At 37.0% G+C, this 11949-nt stretch overlaps 1 protein-coding gene across 3 annotated transcripts in view; it reads left to right on the forward strand.

Moving 5' to 3' along the window:
• PIK3C2G (phosphatidylinositol-4-phosphate 3-kinase catalytic subunit type 2 gamma) overlaps window positions 1–11949 on the forward strand; it is a 471530-nt gene that overhangs the window by 327402 nt on the left and 132179 nt on the right. The gene's annotated exons all lie outside the window — the stretch shown is intronic.

Genomic DNA, 11949 nt, shown 5'->3' on the forward strand with positions numbered 1-11949 from the left:
AAAAAAAAGATATATAATACAAGAAATGAACAGTTAAATTATAAAGCAGTACAAATGGCTCAGTGCAACTCACTCCCATGAGAGAGTTGTGAGACACTGGCAGTTCTTCAAGTCTAATAATATCGAATGAAATTTTTCCTCCAAGACATTGTTACTGGAGCAAGTGTATTTTTTTAAAACTAGTTAATGGAATAAATTGGTTTTCCCCAAGATACACTAAACCTGTGCTGAGTTGTCTGAAATAATGCTTTGCTTTGCTTCGTTTGCTTTCTCATAAACTTTGAATGGACATTGAGTCATGACTTGATGTTCTCCATACATTAGCCCCATTTGTTTAAATATCACAAAGTTACCATACTCCCACCCTAGATTAGCCTTGAATAATTCCACAAATATTTAGTGAACAGCTGCCATTCAAAGCTGGAGACAGAATGGTAAACAGGGCGGATCCAAACCCTCATCTCTTTCTCAGAGCAAAGACAGATATTAAACAAGTTAACAAGTCAATAAATGATTTGAAAGTGTGAAAAGTTCCAGTAAGAAATGAATGCAAACAAATGAGGCAGAAAATGGGGGTGGAAACGCCATGTTAAAGCAGCCACTCTTAAAAAATGAGAGAAGATTGAGTAACAAATTGTCGCCTTCTGGAAACCCTAGATAAAAATATTTCAAGAAGAGAGAATGACAAACACAATTACCATGAGCAGGAAAATAAGCCTGTTTGGTATTTTTGTTTTTTTCAAACGACATCAAGAAGGAAGGATCTGGGGGTTAAAAAACTAAACAGTGGTGGAGGGGCGTGCAGTAGGAGATAGCAGTGCAGCGTTCTGTAGAAGCCAAACCAAGTGAGTAACTGAAGGTCACAGTATGGCGTTTGGGTTTTATTTCAAATTCGAGGAAAAACCACGGAGGAATTTCTGTGAACTTCAAAAGCTTTCTCGATTACCCTATGGAGTAAAGAGACCAAGTCGGAGGCTACAGCAATGATTAAGGCAAGGCTTTAAAGGGGAGTGTGGAAGTGCTATAACGCTGTCAGATTCTGAATGTGTTTTAGAGAGGACACCAAACTCGCTCAATGACTGGATATTGTCCATAAGTAATTGGCCACAGTCAGTAAAGTAGAAGGTGTGGTAACAGAAGGAAAGAGTCAAAGAAGAATTCTACATGTTTGATCTAAGCAAACGTGAGAATAATTGTATTGTTTGTTTAAATGAAATATACTTGCGGATGGCTAGGTTTTTGATTTCTTTCATTTGAGTTGTTGTTATTGCTGTGCTGCTACACATGATCAAGTCCTTTTAACTGAGTGGCCTCATGTAAAACGGAACACAACACGTCCTGGTCCTGGGTCCTTCTCACCTTCAGTGTGTGTTGCTGGCAAGTGTTGGAACCCTAGCTCTGTTGCTTCATAGGACACCCAGCTGCGTGCATTGGTGGTTCTTAATTGTAGATATACAAAATCCCTCTTTTAAATAGGGCTCTTCTCTCCTCCCTAGAATAAATGAACATTCTTATCTGTACCAGTTACTACATCACAGGTCCTTAGAGAAAAGCCAATCTGTACTTTGTTTCTATATACGTATTCAGACATATTGGTAAATTCCTCTAACATAAAACTAGGCATATAAATCATGTCCTGGCACTACCTTATTCTATTGGTATAACAAGGCCTTGTAATAATTCAAAAGTGGTTTTGGATCATCCACTTAACTTGAAGGTAGTAATATATATATATATATATCCCAGATATGTTTCTTCTGTTGTCTACTCCTTAGCAAGTGTACCTTGGGAGTAATTATGTCCTTGACTCTTGGCTCCCTCGAAGCAAAAGCAGCAAAGAGGTGGCATTTTCCTTGTAAGTAGAACCTTGGGAGAGAATCTGATTTCTTACAGAACTGCTATTTCTTTATGCTCATATATGTCACTATTCCAGAACAAGTCACATTAATCATCTATGCGATCTTGTTCAGAAAATGTTCAAATATGTTGGGTTTTTCTGATTTTTTAAATGACTTCATAGTCAGCTCAGCCACATTCTCCTGGAGCCCCTGCCTGGGTGCTCCTGAACTATTCTTTAGAATTTCAGAAAACGGGTGTTCTGAGATCCTTACATTTTCTAACTTTTAAGGGAAGAAAGCACATATCTGACATGAAATAAGAGATTTCATGCCGTGTATAGCACAGGAAACCCTTTCTTATTGGCTTAAGTTGTCGGATTATAGAAAGAGGATTGACACTAGTAGAATATAGAAATGTATGGCATTTCTGCTCCCAGAATTTAACAACTGGACTCCAAAAATGGAAAATCCCTACAATAAAAGCAATGAGGAATTCTTGCAACTTCCTAAACCAAATGATTTTTATTTTGAAGTATTACATATTATCTTCATTTCATTATCTTTACTCACAAAATACAAGTGGAAGTTGTGCACAAATTATACATACACTCAGTCATTCATTCATTGTCTCCATACAAGTTATTTTATAATAGTAAATTTTTCATTACACAAAGATTTGATTTTAACAATTCTACATGTCAACACAATAACACTATCTTTTTGGTGACTTCCTCTTGAAGAGCAGAAAACGCTAAGGAAGGTTTTTCTTTAAAAGAATAAGATATTTTGTGTATGTTGATGAAATGTTATACAGCGATATAGGTTCCCCTTTGACAATAGCCACAGAAATTGATTGGTGACATTACTTGCATTTTTTACATTGAGCCAACATTCTCATTAACTTTGTTCTCATTGTAATACACTTGGGGTTTTGTTTTGTTTTATTTTTGACCCCTTATCACCTTAACTTTAGACTAATCACCTTAGCTTTAGACTAAATGGTGACCATTAAGACTCTATAATTTTTTTTGTTTTTCATAGAACACTATCTAATGGGAAATATCCTTTAATTTATGTGTAACTCTGCTCTCTATTACAAGGAGATAAAACGGTTTTGGTTCCAATTTGAGGAATCCCAGGTCTAATTGGTCAATTGTGGTAGTGAGGCACCATCTAATTCTAGTTTTAAGGTAGTTGAATCCATGACTTATGGAAAATAACAGCCTTATAAACTGGTTTATCCTCTTTCTTTTTTTCCTTTTAAACATTCTTAGTCTCTTGCTCATGACAAATAGAGGCCATTGGTTGACTCTTAGGTGGCCATTTGCATGCTATGAAGACTCCAGACACTACCCTCTTCACTCAGATGCAGAACATGAACTTCGTGAGCTCCCTTATGTCAATGGACTGTGCTGTCCCATGAGATCATCGTCCCGAGAAAGGTCTTTATGGGCTCTGTGCATTGCTCCCTTTACTACAGTTTATGCTCTTATTTTCAGACTACAGTTCCACAAATACGATGAGCATTCACTTTGGTCATACTAATCTTGCGCTATCTCCATCTCAGATAGCTTTCTGGAAAAGTTTAGATCAGTGGCTAAAGTCAAGTCTCCAAAAACAGATATTTATATAATACATCTAATATTATTCTATTTTATTTTTAAAATCCACACTATTGTGTGCCTAAGGAGCTCTATGGTTTAGGGGACCTCATTGTGCATCTAACGTCAAGCTCTGTACATCTAATTTCAAAGAGCCCTAGGATAGTAAGCAAAGCATGTGTCAGATTATTATTATCTATGTAACATTTATATCAATAATAAATTATTGGACTAGATAATGATTAGAAAAAAATAAAAATTAATATTTTAATGGAGAGATTTTTTTAATAAAAAATGGTTGTAAACTGAGAAAACTTAAGATTGAGAATATAAACATAACTTCCCCTTGTCCTTACATTATGTTTTAGCTTATAATTTTGTTTTTAGTTGTCCTCCCTTAAATATGTTCCCATCCTTCTTACTAAAATAAGAGAAAGGCCGAGCTTTCTGTTCCCGTCAACAGGGAAAACTTCAGAAACCTACAGGGGGTGGTTGCTATGAGTCACCATTGACTCTATGGCAGTGAGTCTGACTGAAAAAGTTTCACACACACACACACACACACACACACACACACACTATTCCAAGAGAAATTTTGTGGATTTTCAAATGATTGGAATGAAAAATGGCTGCAAAAGGACAAAAAGTATGTGAGGAAGAGCGTGGGGTGTCGGAAAAAGAGAATCATTTCAATAGTCATCCTTCCTGCACCCAATGAGTTTATGCTTCATCATGGAAAAGTATCACTTACGATGGATGATGAGTGTTCATTCTTTGGTGGGTTTAAGATCCAATGTGTCTCTGTGGCAATAAATTCTTTTTGAAAAATTAATACCAGACTAATCCTAAGGAGTTAGATTTAAAAGATGTCCCCAAATGTCTAACTTTTCCAAGATATTTTATTACTTGAATTTCTCCTACTCCTTCCCTTAGTATATTCTGTCATGTCCCTGGTTTCTGAAATTCACTGTGACAGCTCACAGCCTCATGGAACTTTAAGGACATGTCTCATGTGATTGCGGGTGCTTAAGTCCCAAATCCAAGGGTCAGGGCACACACAAGCCAAATTCAGGGTTCAGAGCCAGAAGCCAAGTATGTCTGAAGTCCAGGAATGTCTTCTTGCTTCTACCCATGCTCAGTCAGGAATACAGGTCACAGAAGGGAAGAGCTTGATGCAAGTGTGGGGTTTATCATTCAGCTGACCATATCAGACCATCCCATATCAGACCATCCCAAGGACATTTATGGCACACCTCTTAGTACACTAGAGACTAAGGATACACCCTACCTTAATTCTGGATCAAGGAACTTCTCCAAAATGGGATTAAAACTATAAGCCCAGAGTCTAGAATTTACAGTACATCACAAAAGGGGTTATGGCCATAAGGACCAATTTAAGTAACTGAGTACACCACAGTCGAATATAAGCATCTCATAATCCTGATCCAGAGTCATTTTTTTAAAATTACAACGTATTCCTAAATACGAGCCTAGTGTAGTAATTCATCTAGTATCCAAGTGAAAAATAATACAAAATAAACTCAGATCCATAAAATCAGAAAAGTTGGACTGATTATTCTGGTGGAGGTAGGGGTTTTAACTTTGCATTTCAGCAATGAGAATTGATCTACCTGAGCCTGAGGGGGACCCCCGAGTCAGTACCTCAGTGTGTTAGCAGCTGAAGAGTAACCTCTCGGACTCTGACGCAGAGCACGGGCCAGCACCATGACAGAGGAAACTCTATTCTGGAAAAGAAGGAAAACAATGTTGTGCACTTACTATTGGTGATGGTTTCCTTAGTTAATACATGTGAAGGACTCATGGGATGTTAAAAGTCCTTTTTGTGATAGCACAGGCCTCTTGTGTACTCATTAGACTGTACATATGAGGTTTCCTGTGCTAATTAAACGAGGTTGTATCCTATCCAATGGAGCCCTCATATTCATCTTCTCAATTAACTCATGGATATGAGACAAGGGACCTGTACACTTTCCGCTGGACAGAAAAAGGACTCTTCCCCAATGAAGGTTGTTCATGATACCAGGGAAGTGTAAGCCCATGTGCTCCCTGATGGCCTCCGTAGTTTTCGGGGATGCTAATCCCACAATTCACCATGATGGGAATCTGCAAATTTTAGAAATGTTTAAAACAATCTATCCTTAAGCTTACTATACTATTTCTGGGATTGAAAGCATTTGCCTATGCAATTAACAGTAACCTGTTTAATAATAAAAACTATATGTGATTTTCACTGAGCCCCACATTTAAGTTCAGGGTACAAATATAATATTCAGACTTCAGATCTTTGAACCTGAGACTGATGTTTGTCTGCTTTCCTTTACTACCGTGACTAGTTGCTCAAGCACCATACTAAGTCAAAGCGCCACACCCTACAAGGAAGGACTGTGTGTGTTTACAGAGTCCAACAGGCAGAGTCTAATGTTACGTTTTTTACAATACAATTCTCTGTCTCTCTAATACAGTCTCCATCGACGCTGCCTCCGTCACTAAAAGTAAAGCCTAAAGCTCTTCTCAGATCGCTGTGGGTTTTAATGGTGCTTATCACTGCGAGTGAAACACAGCCAGGGCTCCTAATTGGTACTAAATTATGTGAGGTATTAGCTTCTATAGGAAATAGTTTAAATTAACTTTGAACACCCCCATGATGCTTATTACTCAATCCCAAACCAAAGCCATTGTCATCAAGTTGATTCCAACTCATAGCCACTCTTTAGGATGGGGTAGAACTGTCTCTTACAGTTCTGAGGCTGTACATTTTTACAGACGTCTTCGAAGCAGTTGGTGGATTCAAACTGCCAGTTAGCAGCCCAGTGCTGACCACCGCATGCAGCCTGGCACCTTGACTATGTTCTAGATTATTTCATTGTCACAGGAATTCTTTGAGCTGGGGACTGTCATTTAAAGAAGGCAAGCAAAAAAAGCTTAATAAATTGTTCAAGATTACAAGTAGTAGATTGTGAAAGAGGCCTGAAAAAGCTTACAATTTCTCCATAAGTCAAACAGAGCCTCTTTTCTTTCCAGCATTGATATTGATGGGTGTGTTTTAGTTATCACCAAATGACATAGTCCTCTAGTATTTCTGAACGTGAGCTATGTTGACGTCAGACTTGTAATAGGTAAGATCAATGGTTTTGTAGGATAAATCCACTGTGGGAGATATATAAAACCTAAGGCCATCCGTTAAAGCAACAGTTTCACATTCTCATTTGCAACTGTGCTTTTTAAGTAAAAAGGCAGGCAGAATTGCTGATTTTCTTTCTACTGGACATTTTTAGAAGACCTAATATGTATAGGTAAGCTAATACAAGTTAAGTGTTCATAGGCTGTCACTACTGTCGTTTCAGGGCCCACAAAGGACTATTCTACTGAACCGAGTGTAGCAGAATCCCACTGTGAACTGGTGGAATGAAGGCCAATGGTCTTACCCCGATTGCATAATTCACATTTGAGAAAGTTGCTGCTTTGAGGTTTTTTGTCCATAGCATAGATGTCTGATACTACTTTAAAATTGAAGGATAATCATTTTTGAGTACATACATATAGGTACTTAAGAAATAATTTGATGAGTGGAAAAATACTTACTTGAGGATATAGCATCTCATCTCTTTCATGATCCATTGTATACAATGAGCTTGTTTTTACCATCCTTTTAGCATTATTTCAGAATATGATCATCTTTACTGTCAGGGCTACTGATCTTAGGGAGATTTCTAGAAGAGATTTCTTGAATAGGACTTTAGAAAAAGGTCTGGAGTTGAATTAGTGGGAAAAGCAGAGAAGACAGAATATGGTAGAGTGTATTTTGAATAAAGTGTGGAGGTAGAGAATAAACATATTTTGCAGCCTACACACCTGTGTTTTCTCTGCTACATTACAGCCACCTGGTGCTACAAGAAAGTAGTGTGCTACATATTCCTAGCCAAACAACCCACTACATGTCTAGGGTCAGCTCACTAATTCAATCCCCCAAATGATTTGAAATTTATCCTCTTAGAATTAATCTCAGACCTCTCTGACCCATTACATCACACACTTACATACTTCCTATTTCAATGAGAAAACGGAATATATAAGAATACAGCCTATATGTCATCCAAATATCAAATTCCCAATCATATCTGCACCTAAACTTCAGCTGCTTCTTACAATAGATGTTTTTCTTTTCTGAAGTTAATCCATCAATCTTTGCAATGGAAGCATGTCTTGCTTACCTTATACTGAATAGTATTCTCTCAAGATTTCATTTTTCTTTCCTATTTATTATGCAAATAATAATCCTTTCCACCAGCTTTTAAATGTAATTGTATCTCTGATGTTTAAATAACTTCCCTCAAAAGTCATTCTGCATAAAATTTTGCTGAATTTTACAAATTTCCTGAAGGACTCGTCTAAATTTTTCATTTCCATTACCTTATCCCAAATTCAGTCCAATATCCCTTTAGTGTGGCTTTTTTCTTCATTACTTAGTAAAATGAGCAATGGGTTTCATAATGTTAAACACAATAATTATAACTGTTTCATTTGATATCAACATTTAAACAATATCTGCTATTCAGTTCTGTCTTCTTTGATGCATTGATGAACACTTAATTTATATTATCTTAACTACATCTATTAGATTCTTTAAGGTAAGAAAATAATTTTTAAATTCAGATTGTTTTTTCTCCTGCCTCTCTGATGCTCCTTCTCAATATATGATGGAAACTGACTTTTTTTTTTCTATCAGGCAATCAAGCTTTAGATTTCCTTAGACCCAGTTTAGCTCTCTTCTCTACTCTACTGGTCTTTTATACCATCAAACTGCCATCACATGCAGATGATTCACTAGTTTTGTTAGAAGTAATACAAAGAGATTGCCTATTAAATTATTAGAAGCTATTTGTCTTGTGAGCTATGTGTATTTACTCTTTCTCCATTCTATATTAAAAACACAGCAAAAACAGATGTTAAGCAATTAAGGAAAAAGCATTCATCTGGAAAAAAGTGACATAATTCATAACAATCCATAGCAAAATATCTCTGTTATGTTAGTAAAATTTTAAATGAAGGTTTTCAACATATAATTTGGAGTGCAAAAACCATATGTACCCTGAAACGTTAAATATTTTCCAATCTTTCCTCTTTCTACAACCACCTTATACCTCAGATTTGTAAGTACTGCTTAAGTTTCAGAGTAGGCTGTAACACATTGCTTCTTCAATCTAACAATCAGTTTGCATTTGAGTGGACTGATAAACTTCGCCACAGCTACAACTTCTACAACCCACAGGCTCATGTCCAAAGTACCTGAGATGAAGTCTCCCCAGCATTGCTTCTAAAGGGCTTTCTGGCTCTACTTACTCCATAATAGATTTGTTTGTTCTTCTGACAACCTACATTATTTCAATAGTCCTTGCCAAGACCATAAGTCAAATGCATCAATTTGTCTCCAATCTTCTATATCCATGGCCCAGTTTTAACATGCATACGAAGTGAATGAACGGATCATACCATGGCTCAGGCACACCCCAGTCATCAAAATGACAGCTGTGTTCCTTAACAGATTAAGAAGGTCGTGTGCAGCATATTTGCCCAATGCAAGATGTGATATGATTTCTTAGCTGCTTCTTCCATGAGCATTGATTGTGGATCCAAGAAAAATCAAGTCCTTGACAGCTTCAATCTTCCCTCTATTCATCATGGTGTTCCCTATTGCTCCAGGTGTAAAACAGCGAAGGCTGTCCTATTATCCTCATCAGCAAGTGTTTCAAGTTCTTTTCACCTTCAGCAAGAAAGGCGGTGCCATCTCCATACCACAAGTCCCTGAGGCTTCCTCCTCTCTTAATGCCACATTATTTTCCTTATAGTGCAGCTTCTCGGATTATTTGTGCAACAGATGGATTGAATAAGTATGGTGAAAGGATACACCTTGGCACAGATATTTCCTAATTTTCACCCATGCAGTGATCTAAAAATTGCCTCTTGATCTATATACAGATTCCACATGAGCACAATAAGATGTTTTAGAATTCATACTCTTTAAGTGTTATTCATTGTTTATTATGATCCATGTAACCGATACCTTTACATAATCAAGAAAACACAAATAGGCCTCTTTCTCATGTTCTGTTTCCAGCCAAGATCACCTGACATCAACAAGGCTATCCCTTGTTCCATGGTGTCTTCCGTACTAGTTGGCATTTCTAGTAGCTCATTGCTAAGGCAATGTTGCAACCATTTAACATTATCTGCAGCAAAATGTTACAAGCAGATGATATTAATGGTGTGGGTCAAAACTTTCTATATGATCTTGGAACATCTTTCTTTATATCCAGTCTGGGTAGCTGACGTGAAATTGCTTGGAAGAGGAGAGTGAGTGCTGCATCAGCTGGTGAAGTCATTGCAATCGACGTTTCACTCGTTCCAAGAGCTTTGTCTTTAACTGATGCTTTCAGTGCATCTTGGATTTCTTCCTTCAACAGCCTTGGTTCTGCATCATATGCTACTTCTTGAAAAGGTTGAACCTCAACCAAAAATTTTGATACAGTGACTCCATCCAGTTTCCTTTGATGCCTCATGTATCATTCAATATTTTGCCCGTATAATATTTCAATAATATAATTGAGCTTTGAAATTTTTCTTCAGTTCTTCAGCTTGAGATATGTTCTTTCCCATTCATTTTAGAGCTCTGGGTGCTTTTACATTTCATTATAATATTTTTCTTTGTCTTCTTGGTCTGTCCTTTGAAATTTCTATCCAGTTCATGTATTTCATTTCCTCCATCTTTTTTTCTACACTGTGTCCAAAAGCAAGTTCCGGAAGACATGTCTTATTCTCCAGCTACTGAGTCTTTCTCTTGGTTTCCAATTTTTGAATACCAATCATCAATAATTTTCAATGTACCTTGATTGCTTGTTTGATAAATTCACACTGATGAAGTTGGTAGAATTCTTCATTTCATCATTGGTTTTAAATATAGGTACATACATCTAAATAATAGTTGTATTAACTAGCTTTCCTTATAGATATGTAAGAAAATGCATATTTTGTATTCATGATAGACCATGATTTATTTTTGTTTTCACGATGAACATAATACCAGTTCTCTTGAATTTGTCATTCCCAACATAATAAATCATGTGATCATCTGATTCAAATTACCCAATATTCATCCATTTCAGCCCACTATTGCTCAGAATATCAATACTTTTGGGTTCCATTTTATTTTGAGATGTCTAATTTTCTTATATTTAGATTTAACACATTCTACCTTAGATTATTAATGGATATTTCACCTGTTTCTTTTCATTTTGTGTTGTGCCCCATCACCAGATAAAGGTCCTACAAGTCTTGCTTCATCAATGTCATTAAGGCCAAATCGACTTTGAAAGGGCAACTCTTCCTGATTATAAGTGCCTTCCGCACTGAAGGGTTCTCTACCTTCTAGCGCTATATCAGACAAGTTTTGACTGCTATTTACATGTTACGTGACAGGTTCCACTGCTATTTACACGTTACGTGACAAAGCCTTCCGCAGTGGTCAACCTATGCCTTCTTCCCAGTGTATGATTAGATTGGAAACTCTGTTGAAACCTCCCCCAGATGAATGACTCCACTGGTATTTGAAACACTAGAGGCATAGATTCCGGCATCACAGCACCATGCATGTCACCACAGTACAGGAAACTGACAGATGAGTGCAGAAATATAGTTTAGGTAGCAGTTTTTGATACATATGATGTATATATGTATAGAAATGGCTAACTACCACTTAAAACTTAGAATTTTCTTTGCCAAATATGAGAAAGTAAAAAATACCCACCCCCAACCAAGACAAAGGAACTGCCATCAAGTTCATTTGATTAATTACCATTGCACTCAATCAAAACTCACAGAGATACTATACATGGCTGCACAAACTGTAAATATTTGTGGGAGCAAACAGCATCATTTTTTTCTCATGAAATGATTGGTGGTTGTGAACCAGCAAACTGGTGGTTAGCAGTCCGCAGCGCCACCTGTGCTTCTTAAGGATAGACACTGATATGGAAAGATGGAACCCAATTCAAAGGTTTACTGAAAGGCCTAGATAGGCAGATTGCATTGGGAGCCGGAAGTAAGGTAGATCTGGAAGGGCATGTAGAATTTTACTGTTGGCACTTTTTAAGAGAGAGGGAGGTTTGATTACGGCAAGGTTCAGCTGTGAGAACTCTTATGGCAAGCTGGAGTATAAGAACATTACTTCATATTTTTGAGAGCTCCTGACTAAGAAGTCATACACTCTTTTTCTATAATTTTCTTAATTAAATACTTTTATTGGGGGCTCTTACATCGCTTATCACAATCCATACATTCATCCAGTGTGTCAAGCACATTTGCACATATGCTGCCATCATTTTCAAAGCATTTTCTTTCTACTTAAATACTTTTATTGGGAGCTCTTCATCGCTTATCACAATCCATACATTCATCCAGTGTGTCAAGCACATTTGCACATATACCGCCATAAT

Source organism: Echinops telfairi, unplaced genomic scaffold (genome assembly GCF_000313985.2).
Source record: "Echinops telfairi isolate 266 unplaced genomic scaffold, ASM31398v2 ScPeMD7_21;HRSCAF=78, whole genome shotgun sequence".
Lineage (NCBI taxonomy): Eukaryota > Metazoa > Chordata > Mammalia > Afrosoricida > Tenrecidae > Echinops > Echinops telfairi.